Genomic DNA, 27,808 nt, shown 5'->3' on the forward strand with positions numbered 1-27,808 from the left:
TGAAACAGTTCCCATGCATAGCTGCACTTTTACAAAATCACTCTCCCACAGATTCTAATAGATGTTTTTATGTCACTCATGTGGCATCAGCCCAGCGTACTTCCATAACTGTGCAAAAGAACTTCTTCAGAAGTAGATACCATTACTCGTCTCATAGCGGATCCACAAACCTTCCAATTTCAATGTCTAGCGCAAACTGATCTTAGATGCAAGCATCTGTACAGTCATCCGCATCCCATGGCTAAGATTTCACCTGCAACAGTAGACGATCGAGCGACAACAAAATTCGGCAACAGCAAAATCTGTGACGAGGGCCATATACTTGTTGACTGTTACACTTGTATCACAACACCAGACCTGGACCAGAACCAGACAAACTGCTAGCAGGTTTGTGGAAAGATAAAAGATAATCGCTACGAAACATTTTCAACTTCGGCGTTGGTGGTATTGTGGCTAGCATAGCTGCCTTCCAAGCAGTTGACCCTGGTTCGATTCACGGCCAACGCAGCCTTACTTATGACCTCCTTCTCTGTGAGTGTCTTCAGCTGCTTATTGTCCAGCTGAACAGCATGTCATCAATAACCCGCTGCGTTAAAGAAACTGAAACAAGCATTACTCCATCAATCTATAAATCTGCCTTCCAGATGAGTTAGCACACTGGCAAAAGAGGGCTGCTTATGCCAGTGAAAGCCTCGTTAGCGCAGTCAGTAGCGCGTCAGTCTCATAATCTGAAGGTCGTGAGTTCGACCCTCACACGGGGCAGTTTATTTACTTGCTGAAACAGTTCCCATGCATAGCTGCACTTTTATAAAATCACTCTCCCACAGATTCTAATAGATGTTTTTATGTCACTCATGTGGCATCAGCCCAGCGTACTTCCATAACTGTGCAAAAGAACTTCTTCAGAAGAAGATACCATTACTCGTCTCATTGCGGATCCACAAACCTTCCAATTTCAACGTCTAGCCCAAACTGATCTCAGATGCAAGCATCTGTACAGTCATCCGCATCCCATGGCTAAGATTTCACCTACAACAGTAGCCAATCGAGCATCAAAAAAATTCGGCAACAGCAAAATCTGTGACGAGGGCCATATACTTGTTGACTGTTACACTTGTATCACAACACCAGACCTGGACCAGAACCAGACATACTGCTAGCAGGTTTGTGGAAAGATAAAAGATAATCGCTACGAAACTTTTTAAACTTTGGCGTTGGTGGTATAGTGGCTAGCATAGCTGCCTTCCAAGCAATTGACCCGGGTTCGATTCCCGGCCAACGCAGCCTTACTTATGACCTCCTTCTCTGTGAGTGTCTTCAGGTGCTTATAGTCCAGCTGAACAGCATGTCATCAATAACCCGCTGCGTTAAAGAAACTGAAACAAGCATTACTCCATCAATCTATAAATCTGCCTTCCAGATGAGTTAGCACACTGGCAAAACAGGGCTGCTTATGCCAGTGAAAGCCTCGTTAGCGCAGTCGGTAGCGCGTCTGTCTCATAATCTGAAGGTCGTGAGTTCGACCCTCACACGGGGCAGTTTATTTACTTGCTGAAACAGTTCCCATGCGTAGCTGCACTTTTACAAAATCACTCTCCCACAGATTCTAATAGATGTTTTTATGTCACTCATGTGGCATCAGCCCAGCGTACTTCCATAACTGTGCAAAAGAACTTCTTCAGAAGTAGATACCATTACTCGTTTCATAGCGGATCAAGAAACCTTCCAATTTCAACGTCTAGCCCAAACTGATCTCAGATGCAAGCATCTGTACAGTCATCCGCATCCCATGGCTAAGATTTCACCTACAACAGTAGCCAATGGAGCATCAACAAAATTCGACAACAGCTAAATCTGTGACGAGGGCCTTATACTTGTTGACTGTTACACTTGTATCACAACACCAGACCTGGACCAGAACCAGACATACTGCTAGCAGGTTTGTGGAAAGATAAAAAATAATCGCTACACAGCTTTTTCAACTCAGGCGTTGGTGGTATAGTGGCTAGCATAGCTGCCTTCCAAGCAGTTCACCTGGGTTCGATTCCCGGCCAACGCAGCCTTACTTATGACCTCCTTCTCTGTGAGTGTCTTCAGGTGCTTATAGTCCAGCTGAACAGCATGTCATCAATAACCCGCTGCGTTATAGAAACTGAAAGAAGCATTACTCCATCAATCTATATATCTGCCTTCCAGATGAGTTAGCACACTGGCAAAACAGGGCTGCTTATGCCAGTGAAAGCCTCGTTAGCGCAGTCGGTAGCGCGTCAGCCTCATAATATGAAGGTTGTGAGTTCGACACTCACACAGGCAGTTTATTTACTTGCTGAAACAGTTCCCATGCATAGCTGCACTTTTACAAAATCACTCTCCCACAGATTCTAATAGATGTTTTTATGTCACTCATGTGGCATCAGCCCAGCGTACTTCCATAACTGTGCAAAAGAACTTCTTCAGAAGAAGATACCATTACTCGACTCATTGCGGATCCACCAACCTTCCAATTTCAACGTCTAGCCCAAACTGATCTCAGATGCAAGCATCTGTACAGTCATCCGCATGCCATGGCTAAGATTTCACCTACAACAGTAGCCAATCGAGCATCAACAAAATTTGGCAACAGCAAAATCTGTGACGAGGGCCATATACTTGTTGACTGTTACACTTGTATCACAACACCAGACCTGGACCAGAACCAGACATACTGCTAGCAGGTTTGTGGAAAGATAAAAGATAATCGCTACGAAACTTTTTCAACTTCCGCGTTGGTGGTATAGTGGCTAGCATAGCTGCCTTCCAAGCAGTTGACCTGGGTTCGATTCACGGCCAACGCAGCCTTACTTATGACCTCCTTCTCTGTGAGTGTCTTCAGGTGCTTATAATCCAGCTGAACAGCATGTCATCAATATCCTGCTGCATTATAGAAACTGAAAGAAGCATTACTCCTTCAATCTATACATCTGCCTTCCAGATGTGTTAGCACACTGGCAAACAGGGCTGCTTATGTTAGTGATAGCCTCGTTAGCGCAGTCGGTAGCGCGTCAGCCTCATAATCTGAAGGTCGTGAGTTCGACACTCACACAGGGCAGTTTATTTACTTCCTGAAACAGTTCCCATGCATAGCTGCACTTTTACAAAATCACTCTCCCACAGATTCTAATAGATGTTTTTATGTCACTCATGTGGCATCAGCCCAGCGTACTTCCATAACTGTGCAAAAGAACTTCTTCAGAAGTAGATACCATTACTCGTCTCATAGCGGATCCACAAACCTTCAAATTTCAACGTCTAGCCCAAACTGATCTTAGATGCAAGCATCTGTACAGTCATCCGCATCCCATGGCTAAGATTTCACCTACAACAGTAGCCAATCGAGCATCAAAAAAATTCGGCAACAGCAAAATCTGTGACGAGGGCCATATACTTGTTGACTGTTACACTTGTATCACAACACCAGACCTGGACCAGAACCAGACATACTGCTAGCAGGTTTGTGGAAAGATAAAAAATAATCGCTACACAGCTTTTTCAACTCAGGCGTTGGTGGTATAGTGGCTAGCATAGCTGCCTTCCAAGCAGTTCACCTGGGTTCGATTCCCGGCCAACGCAGCCTTACTTATGACCTCCTTCTCTGTGAGTGTCTTCAGGTGCTTATAGTCCAGCTGAACAGCATGTCATCAATAACCCGCTGCGTTATAGAAACTGAAAGAAGCATTACTCCATCAATCTATATATCTGCCTTCCAGATGAGTTAGCACACTGGCAAAACAGGGCTGCTTATGCCAGTGAAAGCCTCGTTAGCGCAGTCGGTAGCGCGTCAGCCTCACAATATGAAGGTTGTGAGTTCGACACTCACACAGGCAGTTTATTTACTTGCTGAAACAGTTCCCATGCATAGCTGCACTTTTACAAAATCACTCTCCCACAGATTCTAATAGATGTTTTTATGTCACTCATGTGGCATCAGCCCAGCGTACTTCCATAACTGTGCAAAAGAACTTCTTCAGAAGAAGATACCATTACTCGACTCATTGCGGATCCACCAACCTTCCAATTTCAACGTCTAGCCCAAACTGATCTCAGATGCAAGCATCTGTACAGTCATCCGCATGCCATGGCTAAGATTTCACCTACAACAGTAGCCAATCGAGCATCAACAAAATTTGGCAACAGCAAAATCTGTGACGAGGGCCATATACTTGTTGACTGTTACACTTGTATCACAACACCAGACCTGGACCAGAACCAGACATACTGCTAGCAGGTTTGTGGAAAGATAAAAGATAATCGCTACGAAACTTTTTCAACTTCCGCGTTGGTGGTATAGTGGCTAGCATAGCTGCCTTCCAAGCAGTTGACCTGGGTTCGATTCACGGCCAACGCAGCCTTACTTATGACCTCCTTCTCTGTGAGTGTCTTCAGGTGCTTATAATCCAGCTGAACAGCATGTCATCAATATCCTGCTGCATTATAGAAACTGAAAGAAGCATTACTCCTTCAATCTATACATCTGCCTTCCAGATGTGTTAGCACACTGGCAAACAGGGCTGCTTATGTTAGTGATAGCCTCGTTAGCGCAGTCGGTAGCGCGTCAGCCTCATAATCTGAAGGTCGTGAGTTCGACACTCACACAGGGCAGTTTATTTACTTCCTGAAACAGTTCCCATGCATAGCTGCACTTTTACAAAATCACTCTCCCACAGATTCTAATAGATGTTTTTATGTCACTCATGTGGCATCAGCCCAGCGTACTTCCATAACTGTGCAAAAGAACTTCTTCAGAAGTAGATACCATTACTCGTCTCATAGCGGATCCACAAACCTTCAAATTTCAACGTCTAGCCCAAACTGATCTTAGATGCAAGCATCTGTACAGTCATCCGCATCCCATGGCTAAGATTTCACCTGCAACAGTAGACAATCGAGCGACAACAAAATTCGGCAACAGCAAAATCTGTGACGAGGGCCATATACTTGTTGACTGTTACACTTGTATCACAACACCAGACCTGGACCAGAACCAGACAAACTGCTAGCAGGTTTGTGGAAAGATAAAAGATAATCGCTACGAAACATTTTCAACTTCGGCGTTGGTGGTATTGTGGCTAGCATAGCTGCCTTCCAAGCAGTTGACCCTGGTTCGATTCACAGCCAACGCAGCCTTACTTATGACCTCCTTCTCTGTGAGTGTCTTCAGGTGCTTATTGTCCAGCTGAACAGCATGTCATCAATAACCCGCTGCGTTATAGAAACTGAAACAAGCATTACTCCATCAATCTATAAATCTGCCTTCCAGATGAGTTAGCACACTGGCAAAACAGGGCTGCTTATGCCAGTGAAAACCTCGTTAGCGCAGTCGGTAGCGCGTCAGTCTCATAATCTGAAGGTCGTGAGTTCGACCCTCACACGGGGCAGTTTATTTACTTGCTGAAACAGTTCCCATGCATAGCTGCACTTTTACAAAATCACTCTCCCACAGATTCTAATAGATGTTTTTATGTCACTCATGTGGCATCAGCCCAGCGTACTTCCATAACTGTGCAAAAGAACTTCTTCAGAAGTAGATACCATTACTCGTTTCATAGCGGATCAAGAAACCTTCCAATTTCAACGTCTAGCCCAAACTGATCTCAGATGCAAGCATCTGTACAGTCATCCGCATCCCATGGCTAAGATTTCACCTACAACAGTAGCCAATGGAGCATCAACAAAATTCGGCAACAGCTAAATCTGTGACGAGGGCCTTATACTTGTTGACTGTTACACTTGTATCACAACACCAGACCTGGACCAGAACCAGACATACTGCTAGCAGGTTTGTGGAAAGATAAAAAATAATCGCTACACAGCTTTTTCAACTCAGGCGTTGGTGGTATAGTGGCTAGCATAGCTGCCTTCCAAGCAGTTCACCTGGGTTCGATTCCCGGCCAACGGAGCCTTACTTATGACCTCCTTCTCTGTGAGTGTCTTCAGGTGCTTATAGTCCAGCTGAACAGCATGTCATCAATAACCCGCTGCGTTAAAGAAACTGAAACAAGCATTACTCCATCAATCTATAAATCTGCCTTCCAGATGAGTTAGCACACTGGCAAAACAGGGCTGCTTATGCCAGTGAAAGCCTCGTTAGCGCAGTCGGTAGTGCGTCAGTCTCATAATCTGAAGGTCGTGAGTTCGACCCTCACACGGGGCAGTTTATTTACTTGCTGAAACAGTTCCCATGCATAGCTGCACTTTTATAAAATCACTCTCCCACAGATTCTAATAGATGTTTTTATGTCACTCATGTGGCATCAGCCCAGCGTACTTCCATAACTGTGCAAAAGAACTTCTTCAGAAGAAGATACCATTACTCGTCTCATTGCGGATCCACAAACCTTCCAATTTCAACGTCTAGCCCAAACTGATCTCAGATGCAAGCATCTGTACAGTCATCCGCATCCCATGGCTAAGATTTCACCTACAACAGTAGCCAATCGAGCATCAAAAAAATTCGGCAACAGCAAAATCTGTGACGAGGGCCATATACTTGTTGACTGTTACACTTGTATCACAACACCAGACCTGGACCAGAACCAGACATACTGCTAGCAGGTTTGTGGAAAGATAAAAGATAATCGCTACGAAACTTTTTAAACTTTGGCGTTGGTGGTATAGTCGCTAGCATAGCTGCCTTCCAAGCAATTGACCCGGGTTCGATTCCCGGCCAACGCAGCCTTACTTATGACCTCCTTCTCTGTGAGTGTCTTCAGGTGCTTATAGTCCAGCTGAACAGCATGTCATCAATAACCCGCTGCGTTATAGAAACTGAAACAAGCATTACTCCATCAATCTATAAATCTGCCTTCCAGATGTGTTAGCACACTGGCAAACAGGGCTGCTTATGTCAGTGAAAGCCTCGTTAGCGAGGTCGGTAGCGCGTCAGTCTCATAATCTGAAGGTCGTGAGTTCAACACTCACACGGGGCAGTTTATTTACTTCCTGAAACAGTTCCCATGCATAGCTGCACTTTTACAAAATCACTCTCCCACAGATTCTGATAGATGTTTTTATGTCACTCATGTGGCATCAGCCCAGCGTACTTCCATAACTGTGCAAAAGAACTTCTTCAGAAGTAGATACCATTACTCATCTCATAGCGGATCCACAAACCTTCCAATTTCAACGTCTAGCCCAAACTGATCTCAGATGCAAGCATCTGTACAGTCATCCGCATCCCATGGCTAAGATTTCACCTGCAACAGTAGGCAATCGAGCGACAACAAAATTCGGCAACAGCAAAATCTGTGACGAGGGCCATATACTTGTTGACTGATACACTTGTATCACAACACCAGACCTGGACCAGAACCAGACAAACTGCTAGCAGGTTTGTGGAAAGATAAAAGATAATCGCTACGAAACGTTTTCAACTTCGGCGTTGGTGGTATTGTGGCTAGCATAGCTGCCTTCCAAGCAGTTGACCCGGGTTCGATTCACGGCCAACGCAGCCTTACTTATGACCTCCTTCTCTGTGAGTGTCTTCAGGTGCTTATAGTCCAGCTGAACAGCATGTCATCAATAACCCGCTGCGTTATAGAAACTGAAAGAAGCATTACTCCATCAATCTATATATCTGCCTTCCAGATGAGTTAGCACACTGGAAAAACAGGGCTGCTTATGCCAGTGAAAGCCTCGTTAGCGCAGTCGGTAGCGCGTCAGCCTCATAATATGAAGGTTGTGAGTTCGACACTCACACAGGGCAGTTTATTTACTTGCTGAAACAGTTCCCATGCATAGCTGCACTTTTACAAAATCACTCTCCCACAGATTCTAATAGATGTTTTTATGTCACTCATGTGGCATCAGCCCAGCGTACTTCCATAACTGTGCAAAAGAACTTCTTCAGAAGAAGATACCATTACTCGTCTCATTGCGGATCCACAAACCTTCCAATTTCAACGTCTAGCCCAAACTGATCTCAGATGCAAGCATCTGTACAGTCATCCGCATCCCATGGCTAAGATTTCACCTACAACAGTAGCCAATCGAGCATCAACAAAATTCGGCAACAGCTAAATCTGTGACGAGGGCCTTATACTTGTTGACTGTTACACTTGTATCACAACACCAGAACTGGACCAGAACCAGACATACTGCTAGCAGGTTTGTGGAAAGATAAAAAATAATCGCTACACAGCTTTTTCAACTCAGGCGTTGGTGGTATAGTGGCTAGCATAGCTGCCTTCCAAGCAATTGACCCGGGTTCGATTCCCGGCCAACGCAGCCTTACTTATGACCTCCTTCTCTGTGAGTGTCTTCAGGTGCTTATAGTCCAGCTGAACAGCATGTCATCAATAACCCGCTGCGTTATAGAAACTGAAACAAGCATTACTCCATCAAGCTATAAATCTGCCTTCCAGATGAGTTAGCACACTGACAAAACAGGGCTGCTTATGCCAGTGAAAGCCTCGTTAGCGCAGTCTGTAGCGCGTCAGCCTCATAATCTGAAGGTCGTGAGTTCGACACTCACACGGGGCAGTTTATTTACTTGCTGAAACAGTTCCCATGCATAGCTGCACTTTTACAAAATCACTCTCCCACAGATTCTAATAGATGTTTTTATGTCACTCATGTGGCATCAGCCCAGCGTACTTCCATAACTGTGCAAAAGAACTTCTTCAGAAGTAGATACCATTACTCGTCTCATAGCGGATCCACAAACCTTCCAATTTCAACGTCTAGCCCAAACTGATCTCAGATGCAAGCATCTGTACAGTCATCCGCATCCCATGGCTAAGATTTCACCTACAACAGTAGCCAATCGAGCATCAAAAAAATTTGGCAACAGCAAAATCTGTGACGAGGGCCATATACTTGTTGACTGTTACACTTGTATCACAACACCAGACCTGGACCAGAACCAGACATACTGCTAGCAGGTTTGTGGAAAGATAAAAGATAATCGCTACGAAACTTTTTAAACTTTGGCGTTGGTGGTATAGTGGCTAGCATAGCTGCCTTCCAAGCAATTGACCCGGGTTCGATTCCCGGCCAACGCAGCCTTACTTATGACCTCCTTCTCTGTGAGTGTCTTCAGGTGCTTATAGTCCAGCTGAACAGCATGTCATCAATAACCCGCTGCGTTATAGAAACTGAAACAAGCATTACTCCATCAATCTATAAATCTGCCTTCCAGATGAGTTAGCACACTGGCAAAACAGGGCTGCTTATGCCAGTGAAAACCTCGTTAGCGCAGTCGGTAGCGCGTCAGTCTCATAATCTGAAGGTCGTGAGTTCGACCCTCACACGGGGCAGTTTATTTACTTGCTGAAACAGTTCCCATGCATAGCTGCACTTTTACAAAATCACTCTCCCACAGATTCTAATAGATGTTTTTATGTCACTCATGTGGCATCAGCCCAGCGTACTTCCATAACTGTGCAAAAGAACTTCTTCAGAAGTAGATACCATTACTCGTTTCATAGCGGATCAAGAAACCTTCCAATTTCAACGTCTAGCCCAAACTGATCTCAGATGCAAGCATCTGTACAGTCATCCGCATCCCATGGCTAAGATTTCACCTACAACAGTAGCCAATGGAGCATCAACAAAATTCGGCAACAGCTAAATCTGTGACGAGGGCCTTATACTTGTTGACTGTTACACTTGTATCACAACACCAGACCTGGACCAGAACCAGACATACTGCTAGCAGGTTTGTGGAAAGATAAAAAATAATCGCTACACAGCTTTTTCAACTCAGGCGTTGGTGGTATAGTGGCTAGCATAGCTGCCTTCCAAGCAGTTCACCTGGGTTCGATTCCCGGCCAACGGAGCCTTACTTATGACCTCCTTCTCTGTGAGTGTCTTCAGGTGCTTATAGTCCAGCTGAACAGCATGTCATCAATAACCCGCTGCGTTAAAGAAACTGAAACAAGCATTACTCCATCAATCTATAAATCTGCCTTCCAGATGAGTTAGCACACTGGCAAAACAGGGCTGCTTATGCCAGTGAAAGCCTCGTTAGCGCAGTCGGTAGTGCGTCAGTCTCATAATCTGAAGGTCGTGAGTTCGACCCTCACACAGGGCAGTTTATTTACTTGCTGAAACAGTTCCCATGCATAGCTGCACTTTTATAAAATCACTCTCCCACAGATTCTAATAGATGTTTTTATGTCACTCATGTGGCATCAGCCCAGCGTACTTCCATAACTGTGCAAAAGAACTTCTTCAGAAGAAGATACCATTACTCGTCTCATTGCGGATCCACAAACCTTCCAATTTCAACGTCTAGCCCAAACTGATCTCAGATGCAAGCATCTGTACAGTCATCCGCATCCCATGGCTAAGATTTCACCTACAACAGTAGCCAATCGAGCATCAAAAAAATTCGGCAACAGCAAAATCTGTGACGAGGGCCATATACTTGTTGACTGTTACACTTGTATCACAACACCAGACCTGGACCAGAACCAGACATACTGCTAGCAGGTTTGTGGAAAGATAAAAGATAATCGCTACGAAACTTTTTAAACTTTGGCGTTGGTGGTATAGTCGCTAGCATAGCTGCCTTCCAAGCAATTGACCCGGGTTCGATTCCCGGCCAACGCAGCCTTACTTATGACCTCCTTCTCTGTGAGTGTCTTCAGGTGCTTATAGTCCAGCTGAACAGCATGTCATCAATAACCCGCTGCGTTATAGAAACTGAAACAAGCATTACTCCATCAAGCTATAAATCTGCCTTCCAGATGAGTTAGCACACTGACAAAACAGGGCTGCTTATGCCAGTGAAAGCCTCGTTAGCGCAGTCTGTAGCGCGTCAGCCTCATAATCTGAAGGTCGTGAGTTCGACACTCACACGGGGCAGTTTATTTACTTGCTGAAACAGTTCCCATGCATAGCTGCACTTTTACAAAATCACTCTCCCACAGATTCTAATAGATGTTTTTATGTCACTCATGTGGCATCAGCCCAGCGTACTTCCATAACTGTGCAAAAGAACTTCTTCAGAAGTAGATACCATTACTCGTCTCATAGCGGATCCACAAACCTTCCAATTTCAACGTCTAGCCCAAACTGATCTCAGATGCAAGCATCTGTACAGTCATCCGCATCCCATGGCTAAGATTTCACCTACAACAGTAGCCAATCGAGCATCAAAAAAATTTGGCAACAGCAAAATCTGTGACGAGGGCCATATACTTGTTGACTGTTACACTTGTATCACAACACCAGACCTGGACCAGAACCAGACATACTGCTAGCAGGTTTGTGGAAAGATAAAAGATAATCGCTACGAAACTTTTTAAACTTTGGCGTTGGTGGTATAGTGGCTAGCATAGCTGCCTTCCAAGCAATTGACCCGGGTTCGATTCCCGGCCAACGCAGCCTTACTTATGACCTCCTTCTCTGTGAGTGTCTTCAGGTGCTTATAGTCCAGCTGAACAGCATGTCATCAATAACCCGCTGCGTTATAGAAACTGAAACAAGCATTACTCCATCAATCTATAAATCTGCCTTCCAGATTTGTTAGCACACTGGCAAACAGGGCTGCTTATGCCAGTGAAAGCCTCGTTAGCGCAGTCGGTAGCACGTCAGCCTCATAATATGAAGGTTGTGAGTTGGACACTCACACAGGGCAGTTTATTTACTTGCTGAAACAGTTCCCATGCATAGCTGCACTTTTACAAAATCACTCTCCCACAGATTCTAATAGATGTTTTTATGTCACTCATGTGGCATCAGCCCAGCGTACTTCCATAACTGTGCAAAAGAACTTCTTCAGAAGAAGATACCATTACTCGTCTCATTGCGGATCCACAAACCTTCCAATTTCAACGTCTAGCCCAAACTGATCTCAGATGCAAGCATCTGTACAGTCATCCGCATCCCATGGCTAAGATTTCACCTACAACAGTAGCCAATCGAGCATCAACAAAATTCGGCAACAGCTAAATCTGTGACGAGGGCCTTATACTTGTTGACTGTTACACTTGTATCACAACACCAGAACTGGACCAGAACCAGACATACTGCTAGCAGGTTTGTGGAAAGATAAAAAATAATCGCTACACAGCTTTTTCAACTCAGGCGTTGGTGGTATAGTGGCTAGCATAGCTGCCTTCCAAGCAATTGACCCGGGTTCGATTCCCGGCCAACGCAGCCTTACTTATGACCTCCTTCTCTGTGAGTGTCTTCAGGTGCTTATAGTCCAGCTGAACAGCATGTCATCAATAACCCGCTGCGTTATAGAAACTGAAACAAGCATTACTCCATCAATCTATAAATCTGCCTTCCAGATTTGTTAGCACACTGGCAAACAGGGCTGCTTATGTCAGTGAAAGCCTCGTTAGCGCAGTCGGTAGCGCGTCAGCCTCATAATCTGAAGGTCGTGAGTTCGACACTCACACAGGGCAGTTTATTTACTTCCTGAAACAGTTCCCATGCATAGCTGCACTTTTACAAAATCACTCTCCCACAGATTCTAATAGATGTTTTTATGTCACTCATGTGGCATCAGCCCAGCGTCCTTCCATAACTGTGCAAAAGAACTTCTTCAGAAGTAGATACCATTACTCGTCTCATAGCGGATCCACAAACCTTCCAATTTCAACGTCTAGCCCAAACTGATCTCAGATGCAAGCATCTGTACAGTCATCCGCATCCCATGGCTAAGATTTCACCTACAACAGTAGCCAATCGAGCATCAAAAAAATTTGGCAACAGCAAAATCTGTGACGAGGGCCATATACTTGTTGACTGTTACACTTGTATCACAACACCAGACCTGGACCAGAACCAGACATACTGCTAGCAGGTTTGTGGAAAGATAAAAGATAATCGCTACGAAACTTTTTAAACTTTGGCGTTGGTGGTATAGTGGCTAGCATAGCTGCCTTCTAAGCAATTGACCCGGGTTCGATTCCCGGCCAACGCAGCCTTACTTATGACCTCCTTCTCTGTGAGTGTCTTCAGGTGCTTATAGTCCAGCTGAACAGCATGTCATCAATAACCCGCTGCGTTATAGAAACTGAAACAAGGATTACTCCATCAATCTATAAATCTGCCTTCCAGATTTGTTAGCACACTGGCAAACAGGGCTGCTTATGTCAGTGAAAGCCTCGTTAGCGCAGTCGGTAGCGCGTCAGCCTCATAATCTGAAGGTCGTGAGTTCGACACTCACACAGGGCAGTTTATTTACTTCCTGAAACAGTTCCCATGCATAGCTGCACTTTTACAAAATCACTCTCCCACAGATTCTAATAGATGTTTTTATGTCACTCATGTGGCATCAGCCCAGCGTCCTTCCATAACTGTGCAAAAGAACTTCTTCAGAAGTAGATACCATTACTCGTGTCATAGCGGATCCACAAACCTTCCAATTTCAACGTCTAGCCCAAACTGATCTCAGATGCAAGCATCTGTACAGTCATCCGCATCCCATGGCTAAGATTTCATCTGCAACAGTAGCCAATCGAGCGACAACAAAATTCGGCAACAGCAAAATCTGTGACGAGGGCCACATACTTGTTGACTGTTACACTTGTATCACAACACCAGACCTGGACCAGAACCAGACAAACTGCTAGCAGGTTTGTGGAAAGATAAAAGATAATCGCTACGAAACATTTTCAACTTCGGCGTTGGTGGTATAGTGGCTAGCATAGCTGCCTTCCAAGCAGTTGACCTGGGTTCGATTCACGGCCAACGCAGCCTTACTTATGACCTCCTTCTCTGTGAGTGTCTTCAGGTGCTTATAGTCCAGCTGAACAGCATGTCATCAATAACCCGCTGCGTTATAGAAACTGAAACAAGCATTACTCCATCAATCTATAAATCTGCCTTCCAGATGAGTTAGCAGACTGGCAAAACAGGGCTGCTTATGCCAGTGAAAGCCTTGTTAGCGCAGTCGGTAGCGCGTCAGTCTCATAATCTGAAGGTCGTGAGTTTGACCCTCACACGGGGCAGTTTATTTACTTGCTGAAACAGTTCCCATGCATAGCTGCACTTTTACAAAATCACTCTCCCACAGATTCTAATAGATGTTTTTATGTCACTCATGTGGCATCAGCCCAGCGTACTTCCATAACTGTGCAAAAGAACTTCTTCAGAAGTAGATACCATTACTCGTCTCATAGCGGATCCACAAACCTTCCAATTTCAACATCTAGCCCAAACTGATCTCAGATGCAAGCATCTGTACAGTCATCCGCATCCCATGGCTAAGATTTCACCTACAACAGTAGCCAATCGAGCATCAAAAAAATTTGGCAACAGCAAAATCTGTGACGAGGGCCATATACTTGTTGACTGTTACACTTGTATCACAACACCAGACCTGGACCAGAACCAGACATACTGCTAGCAGGTTTGTGGAAAGATAAAAGATAATCGCTACGAAACTTTTTAAACTTTGGCGTTGGTGGTATAGTGGCTAGCATAGCTGCCTCCCAAGCAATTGACCCGGGTTCGATTCCCGGCCAACGCAGCCTTACTTATGACCTCCTTCTCTGTGAGTGTCTTCAGGTGCTTATAGTCCAGCTGAACAGCATGTCATCAATAACCCGCTGCGTTATAGAAACTGAAACAAGCATTACTCCATCAATCTATAAATCTGCCTTCCAGATTTGTTAGCACACTGGCAAACAGGGCTGCTTATGTCAGTGAAAGCCTCGTTAGCGCAGTCGGTAGCGCGTCAGCCTCATAATCTGAAGGTCGTGAGTTCGACACTCACACAGGGCAGTTTATTTACTTCCTGAAACAGTTCCCATGCATAGCTGCACTTTTACAAAATCACTCTCCCACAGATTCTAATAGATGTTTTTATGTCACTCATGTGGCATCAGCCCAGCGTCCTTCCATAACTGTGCAAAAGAACTTCTTCAGAAGTAGATACCATTACTCGTGTCATAGCGGATCCACAAACCTTCCAATTTCAACGTCTAGCCCAAACTGATCTCAGATGCAAGCATCTGTACAGTCATCCGCATCCCATGGCTAAGATTTCACCTGCAACAGTAGCCAATCGAGCGACAACAAAATTCGGCAACAGCAAAATCTGTGACGAGGGCCACATACTTGTTGACTGTTACACTTGTATCACAACACCAGACCTGGACCAGAACCAGACAAACTGCTAGCAGGTTTGTGGAAAGATAAAAGATAATCGCTACGAAACATTTTCAACTTCGGCGTTGGTGGTATTGTGGCTAGCATAGCTGCCTTCCAAGCAGTTGACCTGGGTTCGATTCACGGCCAACGCAGCCTTACTTATGACCTCCTTCTCTGTGAGTGTCTTCAGGTGCTTATAGTCCAGCTGAACAGCATGTCATCAATAACCCGCTGCGTTATAGAAACTGAAACAAGCATTACTCCATCAATCTATAAATCTGCCTTCCAGATGAGTTAGCACACTGGCAAAACAGGGCTGCTTATGCCAGTGAAAGCCTTGTTAGCGCAGTCGGTAGCGCGTCAGTCTCATAATCTGAAGGTCGTGAGTTTGACCCTCACACGGGGCAGTTTATTTACTTGCTGAAACAGTTCCCATGCATAGCTGCACTTTTACAAAATCACTCTCCCACAGATTCTAATAGATGTTTTTATGTCACTCATGTGGCATCAGCCCAGCGTACTTCCATAACTGTGCAAAAGAACTTCTTCAGAAGTAGATACCATTACTCGTCTCATAGCGGATCCACAAACCTTCCAATTTCAACGTCTAGCCCAAACTGATCTCAGATGCAAGCATCTGTACAGTCATCCGCATCCCATGGCTAAGATTTCACCTACAACAGTAGCCAATCGAGCATCAAAAAAATTTGGCAACAGCAAAATCTGTGACGAGGGCCATATACTTGTTGACTGTTACACTTGTATCACAACACCAGACCTGGACCAGAACCAGACAAACTGCTAGCAGGTTTGTGGAAAGATAAAAGATAATCGCTACAAAACTTTTTAAACTTTGGCGTTGGTGGTATAGTGGCTAGCATAGCTGCCTTCCAAGCAATTGACCCGGGTTCGATTCCCGGCCAACGCAGCCTTACTTATGACCTCCTTCTCTGTGAGTGTCTTCAGGTGCTTATAGTCCAGCTGAACAGCATGTCATCAATAACCCGCTGCGTTATAGAAACTGAAACAAGCATTACTCCATCAATCTATATATCTGCCTTCCAGATTTGTTAGCACACTGGCAAACAGGGCTGCTTATGTCAGTGAAAGCCTCGTTAGCGCAGTCGGTAGCGCGTCAGCCTCATAATCTGAAGGTCGTGAGTTCGACACTCACACAGGGCAGTTTATTTACTTCCTGAAACAGTTCCCATGCATAGCTGCACTTTTACAAAATCACTCTCCCACAGATTCTAATAGATGTTTTTATGTCACTCATGTGGCATCAGCCCAGCGTCCTTCCATAACTGTGCAAAAGAACTTCTTCAGAAGTAGATACCATTACTCGTGTCATAGCGGATCCACAAACCTTCCAATTTCAACGTCTAGCCCAAACTGATCTCAGATGCAAGCATCTGTACAGTCATCCGCATCCCATGGCTAAGATTTCACCTGCAACAGTAGCCAATCGAGCGACAACAAAATTCGGCAACAGCAAAATCTGTGACGAGGGCCACATACTTGTTGACTGTTACACTTGTATCACAACACCAGACCTGGACCAGAACCAGACAAACTGCTAGCAGGTTTGTGGAAAGATAAAAGATAATCGCTACGAAACATTTTCAACTTCGGCGTTGGTGGTATTGTGGCTAGCATAGCTGCCTTCCAAGCAGTTGACCTGGGTTCGATTCACGGCCAACGCAGCCTTACTTATGACCTCCTTCTCTGTGAGTGTCTTCAGGTGCTTATAGTCCAGCTGAACAGCATGTCATCAATAACCCGCTGCGTTATAGAAACTGAAACAAGCATTACTCCATCAATCTATAAATCTGCCTTCCAGATGAGTTAGCACACTGGCAAAACAGGGCTGCTTATGCCAGTGAAAGCCTTGTTAGCGCAGTCGGTAGCGCGTCAGTCTCATAATCTGAAGGTCGTGAGTTTGACCCTCACACGGGGCAGTTTATTTACTTGCTGAAACAGTTCCCATGCATAGCTGCACTTTTACAAAATCACTCTCCCACAGATTCTAATAGATGTTTTTATGTCACTCATGTGGCATCAGCCCAGCGTACTTCCATAACTGTGCAAAAGAACTTCTTCAGAAGTAGATACCATTACTCGTTTCATAGCGGATCAAGAAACCTTCCAATTTCAACGTCTAGCCCAAACTGATCTCAGATGCAAGCATCTGTACAGTCATCCGCATCCCATGGCTTAGATTTCACCTACAACAGTAGCCAATGGAGCATCAACAAAATTCGGCAACAGCTAAATCTGTGACGAGGGCCTTATACTTGTTGACTGTTACACTTGTATCACAACACCAGAACTGGACCAGAACCAGACATACTGCTAGCAGGTTTGTGGAAAGATAAAAAATAATCGCTACACAGCTTTTTCAACTCAGGCGTTGGTGGTATAGTGGCTAGCATAGCTGCCTTCCAAGCAATTGACCCGGGTTCGATTCCCGGCCAACGCAGCCTTACTTATGACCTCCTTCTCTGTGAGTGTCTTCAGGTGCTTATAGTCCAGCTGAACAGCATGTCATCAATAACCCGCTGCGTTATAGAAACTGAAACAAGCATTACTCCATCAAAATATATATCTGCCTTCCAGATGAGTTAGCAGACTGGCAAAACAGGGCTGCTTATGCCAGTGAAAGCCTCGTTAGCGCAGTCGGTGGCGCGTCAGTCTCATAATCTGAAGGTCGTGAGTTCGACCCTCACACAGGGCAGTTTATTTACTTGCTGAAACAGTTCCCATGCATAGCTGCACTTTTACAAAATCACTCTCCCACAGATTCTAATAGATGTTTTTATGTCACTCATGTGGCATCAGCCCAGCGTACTTCCATAACTGTGCAAAAGAACTTCTTCAGAAGTAGATACCATTACTCGTCTCATAGCGGATCCACAAACCTTCCAATTTCAACATCTAGCCCAAACTGATCTCAGATGCAAGCATCTGTACAGTCATCCGCATCCCATGGCTAAGATTTCAACTGCAACAGTAGCCAATCGAGCAACAACAAAATTCGGCAACAGCAAAATCTGTGACGAGGGCCATATACTTGTTGACTGTTACACTTGTATCACAACACCAGACCTGGACCAGAACCAGACATACTGCTAGCAGGTTTGTGGAAAGATAAAAGATAATCGCTACAAAACTTTTTAAACTTTGGCGTTGGTGGTATAGTGGCTAGCATAGCTGCCTTCCAAGCAGTTGACCTGGGTTCGATTCACGGCCAACGCAGCCTTACTTATGACCTCCTTCTCTGTGAGTGTCTTCAGGTGCTTATAGTCCAGCTGAACAGCATGTCATCAATAACCCGCTGCGTTATAGAAACTGAAACAAGCATTACTCCATCAATCTATAAATCTGCCTTCCAGATGAGTTAGCACACTGGCAAAACAGGGCTGCTTATGCCAGTGAAAGCCTTGTTAGCGCAGTCGGTAGCGCGTCAGTCTCATAATCTGAAGGTCGTGAGTTTGACCCTCACACGGGGCAGTTTATTTACTTGCTGAAACAGTTCCCATGCATAGCTGCACTTTTACAAAATCACTCTCCCACAGATTCTAATAGATGTTTTTATGTCACTCATGTGGCATCAGGCCAGCGTACTTCCATAACTGTGCAAAAGAACTTCTTCAGAAGTAGATACCATTACTCGTCTCATAGCGGATCCACACACCTTCCAATTTCAACGTCTAGCCCAAACTGATCTCAGATGCGAGCATCTGTACAGTCATCCGCATCCCATGGCTAAGATTACATCTGCAACAGTAGCCAATCGAGCATCAACAAAATTCGGCAACAGCAAAATCTGTGACGAGGGCCATATACTTGTTGACTGTTACACTTGTATCACAACACCAGACCTGGACCAGAACCAGACATACTGCTAGCAGGTTTGTGGAAAGATAAAAGATAATCGCTACAAAGCTGTTTCAACTTTGGCGTTGGTGGTATAGTGGCTAGCATAGCTGCCTTCCAAGCAGTCGACCTGGGTTCGATTCCCAGCCAACGCAGCCTTACTTATGACCTCCTTCTCTGTGAGTGTCTTCAGGTGCTTATAGTCCAGCTGAACAGCATGTCATCAATAACCCGCTGCGTTATAGAAACTGAAACAAGCATTACTCCATAAATCTATATATCTGCCTTCCAGATGAGTTAGCACACTGGCAAATAGGGCTGCTTATGTCAGTGAAAATCTCGGTAGCGCGTCAGTCTCATAATCTGAAGGTCGTGAGTTCAACCCTCACACGGGGCAGTTTACTTACTTGCTGAAACAGTTCCCATACATAGCTGCACTTTTATAAAATCACTCTCCCACAGATTCTAATTGATGTTTTCATGTCACTCATGTGGCAACAGGCCAGCGTACTTCCATAACTGTGCAAAAGAACTTCTTCAGAAGTAGATACCATTACTCGTCTCATAGCGGATCCACACACCTTCCAATTTCAACGTCTAGCCCAAACTGATCTCAGATGCAAGCATCTGTACAGTCATCCGCATCCCATGGCTAAGATTACACCTGCAACAGTAGCCAATCGAGCATCAACAAAATTCGGCAACAGCAAAATCTGTGACGAGGGCCATATACTTGTTGACTGTTACACTTGTATCACAACACCAGACCTGGACCAAAAACAGACATATTGCTAGCAGGGTTGTGGAAAGATAAAAGATAATCGCTACGACGCTTTTTCAACTTCGGCGTTGGTGGTATAGTGGCTAGCATAGCTGCCTTCTAAGCAGTTGACCTGGGTTCGATTCCCGGCCAACGCAGCCTTACTTATGACCTCCTTCTCTGTGTCTTCAGGTGCTTATAGTCCAGCTGAACAGCATGCCATCAATATCCCGCTGCGTTATAGAAACTGAAAGAAGCATTACTCCATCGATTTATACATCTGCCTTCCAGATGTGTTAGCACACTGGCAAACAGGTCTGCTTATGTCAGTGAAAGCCTCGTTAGCGCAGTCGGTAGCGTGTCAGTCTCATAATCTGAAGGTCGTGAGTTCAACCCTCACATGGGCCAGTTTATTTACTTGCTGAAACAGTTCCCATGCATAGCTGCACTTTTACAAAATCACTCTCCCACAGATTCTAATAGATGTTTTTATGTCACTCATGTGGCATCAGCCCAGCGTACTTCCATAACTGTGCAAAAGAACTTCTTCAGAAGTAGATACCATTACTCGTCTCATAGCGGATCCACAAACCTTCCAATTTCAACGTCTAGCCCAAACTGATCTCAGATGCAAGCATCTGTACAGTCATCCGCATGCCATGGCTAAGATTTCACCTGCAACAGTAGCCAATCGAGCAACAACAAAATTCGGCAACAGCAAAATCTGTGACGAGGGCCATATACTTGTTGACTGTTACACTTGTATCACAACACCAGACCTGGACCAGAACCAGACATACTGCTAGCAGGTTTGTGGAAAGACAAAAGATAATCACTACGAAGCTTTTTCAACTTCGGCCTAGGTGGAATAGTGGCTAGCAAAGCTGCCTTAGCTGCCTTCCAAGCAGATGACCCGGGTTCGATTCCCGGCAAACGCAGCCTTACTTATGACCTCCTTCTCTGTGAGTGTCTTCAGGTGCTTATAGTCCAGCTGAACAGCATGTCATCAATAACCCGCTGCATTATAGAAACTGAAAGAAGCATTACTCCATCAATATATATATCTGCCTTCCAGATGAGTTAGCACACTGGCAAACAGGGCTGCTTATGTCAGTGAAAGCCTCGTTAGCGCAGTCAGTAGCGCGTCAGTCTCATAATCTGAAGGTCGTGAGTTCGGCCCTCACACAGGGCAGTTTATTTACTTGCTGAAACAGTTCCCATGCATAGCTGCACTTTTACAAAATCACTCTCCCACAGATTCTAATAGATGTTTTTATGTCACTCATGTGGCATCAGCCCAGCGTACTTCCATAACTGTGCAAAAGAACTTCTTCAGAAGTAGATACCATTACTCGTCTCATAGCGGATCCACAAACCTTCCAATTTCAACGTCTAGCCCAAACTGATCTCAGATGCAAGCATCTGTACAGTCATCCGCATGCCATGGCTAAGATTTCACCTGCAACAGTAGCCAATCGAGCAACAACAAAATTCGGCAACAGCAAAATCTGTGACGAGGGCCATATACTTGTTGACTGTTACACTTGTATCACAACACCAGACCTGGACCAGAACCAGACATACTGCTAGCAGGTTTGTGGAAAGACAAAAGATAATCACTACGAAGCTTTTTCAACTTCGGCCTAGGTGGAATAGTGGCTAGCAAAGCTGCCTTAGCTGCCTTCCAAGCAGATGACCCGGGTTCGATTCCCGGCAAACGCAGCCTTACTTATGACCTCCTTCTCTGTGAGTGTCTTCAGGTGCTTATAGTCCAGCTGAACAGCATGTCATCAATAACCCGCTGCATTATAGAAACTGAAAGAAGCATTACTCCATCAATATATATATCTGCCTTCCAGATGAGTTAGCACACTGGCAAACAGGGCTGCTTATGTCAGTGAAAGCCTCGTTAGCGCAGTCAGTAGCGCGTCAGTCTCATAATCTGAAGGTCGTGAGTTCGGCCCTCACACAGGGCAGTTTATTTACTTGCTGAAACAGTTCCCATGCATAGCTGCACTTTTACAAAATCACTCTCCGACAGACTCTAATAGATGTTTTTATGTCACTCATGTTGCATGAGCCCAGCGTACTTCCATAACTGTGCAAAAGAACTTCTTCAGAAGTAGATACCATTACTCGTCTCATAGCGGATCCACAAACCTTCCAATTTCAACGTCTAGCCCAAACTGATCTCAGATGCAAGCATCTGTACAGTCATCCGCATCCCATGGCTAAAATTTCACCTGGAACAGTAGCCAATTGAGCAAAAAAGTCATGCATGGCGAGGCAGGGGGATATCTTTACATTAATGGGCGATGCATTACTGGGGATCTTTGGCGCCACCTTTTGACCTGTTACAGTCGTCATCAACATTAAAAAAACATTTCAATTTCCACTGCGTGAAAAAACAAATTGTACCCTATTTATAGAGTGGGAGACTACTTTTTCCAAGGATTTATATCTCCTGAAATTGCTTCTTCACAGATAAGCACCAGAATGTTCTTTTCCCAGATGGTAGTAGGGACAAAAATCTCCTACCACTGATAATTCTGACCATACACAAGTTTTTATTTTTCTGCATCTTGCGATTTTACCTTATCAAAAATAACCAGTAAATCCTATTATTATCCTGCTACCCCCACTCTACCAAAACTCATGAAATGATATGATACATTTGGAGGAGGAAGATTTCTAATTGATCCTTTATACCCACCAACCAGACCAGTATAAGCTGTACGATGTAAAGCCTCTTTAAATGGGTACAGACTACTTCCGTTTATTGTAATAAGTATCTCATAAATTTGACTTTACACTTTTGCATGGTATTGATAGATTTTGAAAGTTAATTACTTAACACAATTCTTATTAAAATTGTTCATTATACAACCTGAATGTCTCAAGGTAGCACATTAGTACAAAAAACGCTGTATGATGTATTATTGTAGCAGTCAGATGTTATTTTAACCAATGTACAGATTTACCTTTAATTTAATTCTACAAACATAATCAAAATCACTTGTGAAAAAGACATTTAGTCACTTACTAAGGCAGATACAACCTGTGGAAGCACAGCTAAAAGCATACCATCACCCATGATAGAGTGACCCATTGTCTTTGTAACTGAGTAATCACAACTAAGTGCAATTTACTATAATGAAACTATAAACAGAAACAGTAAAGGCAAAGGTAATTTATTATGACGAAATGCTTCCAAAATGCCCAGTGTGCTTCAGCGTTTCTCCTTTTCTCCAGTCGTCGACAGGTCCTGTGTTTATTAGGTGATCTGAGATGTAGGAGATCCTGAGAATGGCTGCTGCTCCAAGGATGATTGGCAAGTGGCTTTTCCCAGAAACAGCGGGCTGGAAATGTGTGGGATCTGGAGTGAAGATAGAAACAGAGGAAGAGAACAAGCAGAGGGTGTGGGGGGGGGACAAGACTGCAGGACACGTTAAACTCTATGGTAACACAGGTGACCTGGACTACATGCCTATCACTCCCCACATGCCTGTTTCCCTCGCCTTCCCTGTGGTGTGGTGCTAATGAGCTACATCTATTTCTCGTTTAATCCTGCCTCCCGTTTCAGCCCTTGTGTGGATGATCCCAGGTCCCTCTCGTCTGCTCCTCATCTGTGGTGCATATAGTGCCTCTTTGTCCTGTGCTCCCCAGTCCAGTCATTGTATTGTTACGTGTGCGATCCTGCTGTATAGGATCAATCCTGCTGATCCTGTGTTTCCCCCCTGCTCTCCCAGCCTGGTTTTGACCCCTCATGGTCTGTTTCCTTTTGCCTTTTGCATTGTGTTTTTATTAGAATAAAATCTCCTTCGTTTTCCCCGACGCCTGCCTTTACCTGCATCCTTCCAGAACCTTGACAATTTCCTTAAGATATGGTGCTTAATAAGTAGACAATACATTAAACACAAATACATAATAAGGCTAATAATTTTTATGTGTGTGTCGTTTAAAAGAAATTAATCAAATTAATCAAAGTAACTCTGAACATAATACTAAAAAGATCATTTTAAAATTGTATTCAATTTTGCTGTGAATAAGCATTAACAATTATTTTTTTGCCCACCACCACCCCCCCTCTTCGGAGAACAACTTTATTTTACATTAAATTAAAGATACAGTGTAAAGAGTGTGGCCGCTCAGAACTCCCCGAACCGGGGAGAGAGGGGGACACAGACACAACAATCGTAGTAATAAAGGTGGGATGGAGAAAATAAAGTGTAGGGGAATACAGAGTACAAACAACCAAAGGAAACACACGGCCCATGGCCATACGTCCACAAGACAACCACCCGCCCAACCCGAGACGGAGCCCACGAGGGACTAAGGGGGCGCCAAACCCCGGAAAAGGAGGTCCGCAGAAGGGGGACAGGCAGGGAGCCTCCCAGTCCCTCCCGCAAGCCCTCCACCGAGGGAAGCGGGTCCAGGGCCAAAGGGCCCCATCAACCGGGAAAACTCCCCTGGCGGACGGTCCCCCCAGCCCGCTCCCTGGCAGGACGGATCGCCGCCCACTGTAGCGAACCGGCACGTCCCCCCCCTCCCCGACACTGCAGGATGATCTAAGGGAGATCCATACAAAGAAAGTGCACCCCCCCACGAGTGGACCTGCGTCAACTGGGGAGCAGCAGACCCCCCGCCCAGCCCAAACCGAACCCTCCAATTCGCCTAGAAGGGCTCAGAGCATACCTAGATACCCCGGACCGCCTGCCAGGGCCCCACCACGGCGCAGCAGAGCCAAGGACCACCCAGCCCACAGCCCACAAGAGGAGACGGCCCACACCGGCCAGGGCCGTCTTCTACCTGCCGGGCCACCCCACCCGCACAGGGCCAGAGACAGAGAGTTAGGGGGGAGCCCTCAGCCCCCACTGATTCCCCGTCCCATGTTAATGTGAAGTGTGCATGTACATGTGTGAGAGAGTTGTGTGTTTATGTCTACAATGCATTAAAATTAGTGGGTGCAGTTCAAGTATGAGGGCCCCACCACTGGCAGATGGCAGAGTCCCCCATCCCCCTCCCTGCACCCCAAGGCCCTAATGTAGCATGGACTGTGTATATAACTAAAGTGCAAAAAGCAGGTGAACAGTCGAGGCACGGGCACCCCACCGCTGGCAGACGGCAGAGCCCCACCTGCCTAAACCCACCTCCTCAGCCCTAGTGTCATGTGGTGTCTAATGTGCAAGTAAAACCTCCCCACTGCCCCTCAAAGCCCTAGTGTTGTATGAAATGTGGTGTCCGGCCCAGGGGAGCAATAAGGGCGTGCAGGAGTGGGCCCCCCCCGGCACCAGGGCCAGATCCCCGACTGGCCCCGATTAGTCCCCATCCCCGACCCCACACAACCGGCAGGGGCGGCCAACCGACGGGGTTCAGGGGCGCCACATTAACAATTATTAATAAACATTCCACTATACATCTCAAAATTTATCACACTTAATTCATTATCTTTGATACTGTTTTAAACATTTAATTTTCCCCAAACAGCAGCAGAAGAACCACAACTTCATCTTCCTTGTATTTTGGCTCTTCTCTGTGTCAAGAGCTCTACAAGCTCAACTTTAATATTAATTTTCCACCACTTCTACATCTTCTATCTCTACCTGACCCACATCTATCGCTACACCGCCAGTTTCCTCATTACCTCTTTCTCTATTTATAATATCAACTAGTACATCACTTACTATTATTTCCAATATGGTTACATCTCTCACCATGTCCACACCCTCAATAATTACCTCCCCTACTTCTACCCCCACAATCTCAAAATTTACATCCCCAGAAATTACTTCTGCAAGCCCAAACTCACACACTCGGACTTGCAAAGCCTCCACCTTCACATTTCCTTTCGTATCCTCTGCCTTTAGGGTAATATTCCCCCCCTCCACCTTCACATTTACCCACACCCCTCCTTGCTTCCCATTGCTTCCATTTTGCATTTTATTAATGCCTACATTCTGGTCTGCACCCTCCACCTGTACACCGGAGATCTTACCCACATGTCTTTCCCTCTCTGCCACCTCCACCCTTTCCCCACTAACCTCACCCTTTACCTCACCTACCCCCTGACTGGTCCTATTCTTCCTCACCTTCTTCTTTTTGTGAAGGTAATACGTCTTATAAATTTCCCACTCTTCAGATGTCAGGCCGTAATTTTCCTGAAGAGTCTCAGAGACAATGCCAGCATTGCCTATCACTCTCACACCCTCCCCTCCCTTACACCAGTCAGTCACACCTCCCAGTCCCCCCATAACCTCCCCAGCCTGGACAGTGGGGGGTGTCGCTGGTGAGCACTCCTCCAAACCTTTCCTCTCTCCCCAGTCGATCACCTCGTCCCACAGGTCCCAGGCTTGCCAGTGCTGGTCGTTGGTCCAGGAAACAGCTTTCGGAATTTTCATTCTGGTTAACATAATTAACTAGCCATCTGTGATACTCTCAAAGCCAAACTAGACACTGTGTATTTTCAACGTACTCCAGACATTTGCTAAATGCTATTCACCAAGAATGCCTATGGAAAGGGATGGAGCCTTCATTAGCTGCTCGTGGCATCGAGGCTACTCCGATAGAAGCGGCCAAATTGCTAAAACTGTTTCACAACCTATACAGTAACGCTGGCGAAATCAGGACGCTGCTTCGGTACGTTATAACATCGCCATGGTAATGAACCCAGCAAACGGTTAATCTTACTTCAACAACATGGGACATTTAAAAAGTAAACGTATAGGGGCTCTTTTCAGAATAACATCTTCAGATGAAACGCATTACGACAGACCGGATGAGTAAAACCAATCATATCAACCATAAGTCTTATTGTTTTTAAGTATAATACAATTATTTTCTCTTACAATTTAAATATAAACAATCACATTACGAAAAATGGCCACAGCATCTACAGTTTAAGCTACTAATTTTAAATATATTTCAATTATATTTTGCGGCAATATTTGCATGAACTATATCACGACATAAAATGAAACATACAATTAACTATGCTAACAAAACATAATCTGAAGAAATAGCAAGAAACATACGAAGAGATGCTTCTCACCTCTGTACCAACGCTCTGTCAGAAAGTTTATGTTCAACCTGCACTGATTAAGTTTCTATGGAAACCAGCGAAATTTTTCATTGGTCGAATGGATGAAGATGTACTAACGGCATTTTCAACGAATGAAAACGAGAATAAATTGTTAGGGCGGGACGAATTTGAAGGTGAACCAATCAAAAGTAGTATGTTTAGCTCGTGCTTGTTCTGGCTGGGCGTGATTGGATTTGTTGATCTAACCGCCTTCAAGCCCGTAAACCATGTATCTACTTGTCAATGGGAAACCACGCCGTTCTGTCTATAAATTCTGACTGTAATTTATTTATGACATTATGTCTTTGCTACGCAGTATTACGGTAATGCGTAATACCGCGATGTTTGGGGTGTACCGCTGTTGTTTTTTCCATAGCTGGTGAACGCAATTAGCATTTCAGCCACGATGGTTGGTCCGCTTTTGAGAAAGAACACTATAGTTCTTGTTATTCACATTCTGTGTCCTGGTGTTTTTAATTTCTCATAATGTGAACAAAGATATGTCATATACAAGTTTTTTGAGAGACTAAATTTTGGTTTGATTTATAATTCATTTAATGGTAAATAAAGTTCTTATATAGCCATTTTAGAATTAGTGCAGTCTTTCGTTTAGAATTAGCGCAATATTCTTAAAAACTGCATGTTCAAACCCAACGCCATGCCATAATAACTGCTTTACAGATATTTCATTCAGGAATCTATGGAGGGTATACTGTAGGTAGGCTTGTTTGTGTGTGTGTGCGCGCGTTTGGGTGGGTGGTTATGTACATAGTGCTATAAAAACATGTTATTTTGACTTTGTAGGGACATGTTTTTGGTCCCGAAAGTAAGAAGATACTGAATTTTATTAAATTCTGTTAATGCAGTCAAATGAATAATAAGTCTTGCATTTTGTTTGGTTGCTTACTGTTACTGCTTGGTAACTACTGCAATGTTTAAGGTTGCCATAGTTAGGATTGGGGTTACGCCCATACAAATGAATGGAGAATCCCCACAAAGATTCA

General features: G+C 44.8%; 26 non-coding genes across 26 annotated transcripts; all 26 read left to right on the forward strand.

Moving 5' to 3' along the window:
• The first annotated feature begins 689 nt into the window (after positions 1–689).
• On the forward strand, positions 690–762 carry trnam-cau (transfer RNA methionine (anticodon CAU)). Its single transcript has one exon. It is a non-coding gene; the product is annotated as a tRNA-Met (tRNA).
• A 449-nt stretch (positions 763–1,211) lies between these two features.
• On the forward strand, positions 1,212–1,283 carry trnag-ucc (transfer RNA glycine (anticodon UCC)). Its single transcript has one exon. It is a non-coding gene; the product is annotated as a tRNA-Gly (tRNA).
• Positions 1,284–1,465: 182 nt separating this feature from the next.
• On the forward strand, positions 1,466–1,538 carry trnam-cau (transfer RNA methionine (anticodon CAU)). The gene has a single exon. It is a non-coding gene; the product is annotated as a tRNA-Met (tRNA).
• Positions 1,539–1,987: 449 nt separating this feature from the next.
• trnag-ucc (transfer RNA glycine (anticodon UCC)) lies at positions 1,988–2,059 on the forward strand. The gene has a single exon. It is a non-coding gene; the product is annotated as a tRNA-Gly (tRNA).
• A 1,478-nt stretch (positions 2,060–3,537) lies between these two features.
• trnag-ucc (transfer RNA glycine (anticodon UCC)) lies at positions 3,538–3,609 on the forward strand. The gene has a single exon. It is a non-coding gene; the product is annotated as a tRNA-Gly (tRNA).
• Positions 3,610–5,341: 1,732 nt separating this feature from the next.
• On the forward strand, positions 5,342–5,414 carry trnam-cau (transfer RNA methionine (anticodon CAU)). Its single transcript has one exon. It is a non-coding gene; the product is annotated as a tRNA-Met (tRNA).
• Positions 5,415–6,117: 703 nt separating this feature from the next.
• Positions 6,118–6,190, forward strand: trnam-cau (transfer RNA methionine (anticodon CAU)). Its single transcript has one exon. It is a non-coding gene; the product is annotated as a tRNA-Met (tRNA).
• Positions 6,191–8,190: 2,000 nt separating this feature from the next.
• Positions 8,191–8,262, forward strand: trnag-ucc (transfer RNA glycine (anticodon UCC)). Its single transcript has one exon. It is a non-coding gene; the product is annotated as a tRNA-Gly (tRNA).
• A 704-nt stretch (positions 8,263–8,966) lies between these two features.
• On the forward strand, positions 8,967–9,038 carry trnag-ucc (transfer RNA glycine (anticodon UCC)). Its single transcript has one exon. It is a non-coding gene; the product is annotated as a tRNA-Gly (tRNA).
• A 182-nt stretch (positions 9,039–9,220) lies between these two features.
• trnam-cau (transfer RNA methionine (anticodon CAU)) lies at positions 9,221–9,293 on the forward strand. Its single transcript has one exon. It is a non-coding gene; the product is annotated as a tRNA-Met (tRNA).
• Positions 9,294–9,996: 703 nt separating this feature from the next.
• trnam-cau (transfer RNA methionine (anticodon CAU)) lies at positions 9,997–10,069 on the forward strand. Its single transcript has one exon. It is a non-coding gene; the product is annotated as a tRNA-Met (tRNA).
• Positions 10,070–11,294: 1,225 nt separating this feature from the next.
• On the forward strand, positions 11,295–11,366 carry trnag-ucc (transfer RNA glycine (anticodon UCC)). The gene has a single exon. It is a non-coding gene; the product is annotated as a tRNA-Gly (tRNA).
• A 703-nt stretch (positions 11,367–12,069) lies between these two features.
• trnag-ucc (transfer RNA glycine (anticodon UCC)) lies at positions 12,070–12,141 on the forward strand. The gene has a single exon. It is a non-coding gene; the product is annotated as a tRNA-Gly (tRNA).
• A 703-nt stretch (positions 12,142–12,844) lies between these two features.
• trnar-ucu (transfer RNA arginine (anticodon UCU)) lies at positions 12,845–12,916 on the forward strand. Its single transcript has one exon. It is a non-coding gene; the product is annotated as a tRNA-Arg (tRNA).
• Positions 12,917–13,873: 957 nt separating this feature from the next.
• On the forward strand, positions 13,874–13,946 carry trnam-cau (transfer RNA methionine (anticodon CAU)). The gene has a single exon. It is a non-coding gene; the product is annotated as a tRNA-Met (tRNA).
• Positions 13,947–14,395: 449 nt separating this feature from the next.
• On the forward strand, positions 14,396–14,467 carry trnag-ccc (transfer RNA glycine (anticodon CCC)). Its single transcript has one exon. It is a non-coding gene; the product is annotated as a tRNA-Gly (tRNA).
• A 181-nt stretch (positions 14,468–14,648) lies between these two features.
• trnam-cau (transfer RNA methionine (anticodon CAU)) lies at positions 14,649–14,721 on the forward strand. The gene has a single exon. It is a non-coding gene; the product is annotated as a tRNA-Met (tRNA).
• Positions 14,722–15,424: 703 nt separating this feature from the next.
• Positions 15,425–15,497, forward strand: trnam-cau (transfer RNA methionine (anticodon CAU)). The gene has a single exon. It is a non-coding gene; the product is annotated as a tRNA-Met (tRNA).
• Positions 15,498–15,946: 449 nt separating this feature from the next.
• Positions 15,947–16,018, forward strand: trnag-ucc (transfer RNA glycine (anticodon UCC)). The gene has a single exon. It is a non-coding gene; the product is annotated as a tRNA-Gly (tRNA).
• Positions 16,019–16,199: 181 nt separating this feature from the next.
• On the forward strand, positions 16,200–16,272 carry trnam-cau (transfer RNA methionine (anticodon CAU)). The gene has a single exon. It is a non-coding gene; the product is annotated as a tRNA-Met (tRNA).
• Positions 16,273–16,975: 703 nt separating this feature from the next.
• Positions 16,976–17,048, forward strand: trnam-cau (transfer RNA methionine (anticodon CAU)). Its single transcript has one exon. It is a non-coding gene; the product is annotated as a tRNA-Met (tRNA).
• A 449-nt stretch (positions 17,049–17,497) lies between these two features.
• Positions 17,498–17,569, forward strand: trnag-ucc (transfer RNA glycine (anticodon UCC)). The gene has a single exon. It is a non-coding gene; the product is annotated as a tRNA-Gly (tRNA).
• Positions 17,570–18,527: 958 nt separating this feature from the next.
• On the forward strand, positions 18,528–18,600 carry trnam-cau (transfer RNA methionine (anticodon CAU)). The gene has a single exon. It is a non-coding gene; the product is annotated as a tRNA-Met (tRNA).
• Positions 18,601–19,049: 449 nt separating this feature from the next.
• trnag-ucc (transfer RNA glycine (anticodon UCC)) lies at positions 19,050–19,121 on the forward strand. The gene has a single exon. It is a non-coding gene; the product is annotated as a tRNA-Gly (tRNA).
• Positions 19,122–19,812: 691 nt separating this feature from the next.
• trnar-ucu (transfer RNA arginine (anticodon UCU)) lies at positions 19,813–19,884 on the forward strand. Its single transcript has one exon. It is a non-coding gene; the product is annotated as a tRNA-Arg (tRNA).
• A 177-nt stretch (positions 19,885–20,061) lies between these two features.
• trnam-cau (transfer RNA methionine (anticodon CAU)) lies at positions 20,062–20,134 on the forward strand. Its single transcript has one exon. It is a non-coding gene; the product is annotated as a tRNA-Met (tRNA).
• The last annotated feature ends 7,674 nt before the right edge of the window (positions 20,135–27,808 follow it).

The sequence above is a fragment of the Brienomyrus brachyistius genome, chromosome 4 (assembly GCF_023856365.1).
Source record: "Brienomyrus brachyistius isolate T26 chromosome 4, BBRACH_0.4, whole genome shotgun sequence".
Classification (NCBI taxonomy): domain Eukaryota; kingdom Metazoa; phylum Chordata; class Actinopteri; order Osteoglossiformes; family Mormyridae; genus Brienomyrus; species Brienomyrus brachyistius.